Below are 3,500 nucleotides of genomic sequence, written 5' to 3'. Positions count from 1 at the left end.
CGACTAGACTATCACATGAAACAACATGTTGAGAACCAGATACAAAGGTATTAGGTGGGAGATTAGCTTCAACAACCATATGGTAAGATGAGGATGTTACATCAAAATCTATAATATAAGAGTCCGCATTTGAACCAAGTAGAACACTAAACTTATTGTTTCAAATAGTATGGCGAAGGTGCGTCTTAATAAACTTAGTGCTTTTCAATGATTCATACCAGATTTTTGCATACACACTTGAGCCGAGAGATCGATTTGAATGAAAACTTAGAAAGTATATCGATGATAATATCTTCAGGAAGGATCAGCAGTTTGCTTTTCTGTTCGGTTTTAGTTCCTATGATGCAGTTCGTTTTCATTTTTGTACGTAGCTACAACAAGATAATGAAGGTATATATATATATATTTGCATTTCCAAATACGTAACTTACCAAATAAGGGTATGGTTTCCTTATAAAACAGTGCCCGCCTTCTTTCCTCGGATTCCGAAAAAGAAAAGAACTTATACCCCCTTCTGGCTCCGGATTCCAAAACAGATAAGAAATTGCCTATGTGCCAACTCTTAACTTCGTGTACTTGCGAAGGATAAGAAACCTGTTTTGAGGCGGACCAATCTTTTTTGAGGCATATTCAAGTTATCAGCCGAACTTATGTTTTGTCTAGGTTCGGCTGATAACTCAGAGGTTATCAGCCGAAGGTATGCCTCAAAATAGGCTTCAAGGATAAAGGAGAAATAAAACTCATAAAGACAAGAGACCTACCCTGGATTTTTAGTTTCCTGCTGAGGATTGCGCAGTTCTGTAAAAGAAATTTCGACTCCTCCTTGGTCGAGCACTTGTTGGGCCGTTCACTCCTTATGGATAACAATCAAGGTGGCCCTTATCAAATAAGGGGAGCTAATTAGAAGGAGTTTAAGTTAGGAATAAGTTTTGTCCGTGAGAGCAATTTTGGGCGAAGAATTTGTGAGCTTGAAGAAGGAGTTTAGAGTTTCTCCAATGGTGTTGTGTGTGTTTCCTAGGAGGAACCACAAACAAGACATCCTCATTTCAGTGTTAACTTAAATCTAGGGTGAAAAAATAATTCATCTCCGATGGTGTTGGTAGTGATCTATTTTTAATTAAATGTAGATATTATTTTTAGTAATTTTAAGATTTTATTAGAACTATAAATGGTTATTTAATATATTGGAATTTATATTAGTTAAGCAAAAACTTATTAGGACATTCACCTTAACAATGTCTAACAAAAATTAAGCCATGTCATCTTCACATTAATTTAAGAAATTGGATTGGAGAAGAATTTTATGGAAAATGAATGTCTATCCTGTGTGGACTTAGACATTTATGTTCATATACATTCCATTGGAGAAGCTCTTAAGGTGCATTGCAATCAGACATTAAAATAATACCAATCACACACCACCAAAGATTAAGGACAAACTTCCACTATGACAAATAATGGGATGCAACGGTATCTTCTAAATTGGAGTTTCCCACAACTTCAAAGTGCATATAGCACTTGGATAACAATGTCCTCTTTCTCTACTCACTCACCGCTAACGATGGATCTCTAATTTTTCACCAAATAATTAGGTAGATTCAAGCAATAACAAAACAAGGAAGATGAGAAACTTACTACTACTAGGATTTGAAAACCCTAAAATCCCTTTGAATAGAAAGGATGTGGTGGATAAATCTTCACCAACCAAACCGGTCCCTCGTTAGAACAACCTTTTTCTTCAGGATCACAAATTCTTCACCAAAAAAAAATCTCTAATGGCGGGTGCACTTCTTTTCTCTTTCTTCTTTTTGCTCGCTGTTGGTTTCTTGATCTCACGGACAAGAATTATATATCAACACTGTTTCTAACTTAAATTCCTTCTAATTAGCTCCCCCTTATTTGATAAGGGTCACCTTGATTGTTGTTTGCAAGGAGTGAACGGCCCAACAACACTTGGCGAATATGATTAGTATACCGTGAGATCATCCCATGATGTTTTCCTGCTTGAGAGGATGATGGGACCTCCTCCACCATTCCCAATCCCAACTTTCAATGGGAGGGTTAGATCTCCTGGTTTCCTCGATCTTTTCTATAGATAGGGCTAAGATTAAATTTTGTTGTTGCCGTATCAAAAGAAGTAATTTCTATTTTGTAAATATATCTAATAAATGTTCACTTCTAATGCAGCAAGAAGAAACTATTTCCCCGTTAATTTATCTTCTTTGGAAAGTGTATCTACTTTACTTTCTGACCTAGGTGTAAATGGAATCCCAAAAAATTGATGCGTTGTTCAGTAACTTTCTGAACTACACTTATAAACCAAGTGCTTCAAATATCTTCTCTCTCGCTCTTCTAACAAGACTTCTAACTAATTTGTATTTAGATAAGTTGTAATAAATCGGGTGACAAACGAGTCCACTTGGTTTTTTCAAATTTCTACTTTGTTCCGCCATTTTTCTTGATCTAATCTTGGAACTCTTATGTTGTTCGATTAGATTTCAATCATTCTCTCTGATTATATGATCTATTAGATTGGTTTTGAGGATTGTTTATGAATTCCTTTTTTTCTTTTCTTCTTATCAACTAATTCCTTTCAAACATTATATCCATGTTATCTTTTAAAATTGTTGTTCTCTTACTTATGATATTCTAATTTTCTTTTGCAGATTTTCGTATTGTTCCTGATGTGTGCTTGCAAGTAGTGGTTCCCAGTAGCAGATATTCGTATTTCTGATGTGTACTTGCCAGTAGTAGTTACCAGGAGCGGCTCATTTTTCACCATTTTATTTCTGAGATTGCTCTATCCCCATTTTAACAGTAGCATTACCTTCAATATCTATCTTTTGGTGTTCAAAGTAGTTTGAAGTTGCTCTGTCGATTGTGATCACTCCTTATTCATATTTTCTTTCACAATAACACCCAGTTTCTCATTTTAATTCCATCATGAATATTAACAGAATCATCATATCAACTTAATGGTTGAAAATCGGTATTTATTCCGTTTTCAATACCCATAACTACAACAACTATTTTAGGTATTCTTCCTCCATTTTGATTCTCAAGATAAAATGGTCAAATGTTTCTTACAGGAAAACCTTAAATTATTTTCTGTTGAACTATTTTAGGCAACAGAAACATACTCCGAATCGTCTCCCAGTTTATAATATGATAAGATACCCTAATCCTTATTCCGTACCTATCAAATCCAAAAAGCTTTGTAAGACGACAACGACTCCTAAAAAAGAAAAGTCCTCTAATGGCCGATCAATCAAGTCAAATTGAAGTGTTATCCTCAAGAATGCGATCCACTTGCATTGGTAATGGCTCTGGCAGATCTATTAGAAGAGAGCTTCTGCTCAAGTTGATGAAGTTGCAAATAAATTGTTTGAGCAAAGCTCGGTTGAACTCACCAAGCATTGGTATCTCAAGTTTGGTTGTCATATTTTAGTACCGAAACTCATCTAGAGTCGCTTGATTAAATATTAGAATCAACTTCGTTT

At 35.2% G+C, this 3,500-nt stretch overlaps 1 long non-coding RNA gene across 1 annotated transcript; it reads left to right on the top strand.

Moving 5' to 3' along the window:
* The first annotated feature begins 1,845 nt into the window (after positions 1-1,845).
* Positions 1,846-2,959, top strand: LOC113354360. The gene is made up of 2 exons (XR_003361837.1): positions 1,846-2,060; positions 2,667-2,959. It is a non-coding gene; the product is annotated as an uncharacterized LOC113354360 (long non-coding RNA).
* Positions 2,960-3,500: the final 541 nt, after the last annotated feature.

The sequence above is a fragment of the Papaver somniferum genome, chromosome 2 (assembly GCF_003573695.1).
Source record: "Papaver somniferum cultivar HN1 chromosome 2, ASM357369v1, whole genome shotgun sequence".
NCBI classification, from domain to species: domain Eukaryota; kingdom Viridiplantae; phylum Streptophyta; class Magnoliopsida; order Ranunculales; family Papaveraceae; genus Papaver; species Papaver somniferum.
The sequence above is the reverse complement of the archived record's forward strand: the minus strand, read 5'-3'. Positions and strand labels throughout refer to the sequence as shown.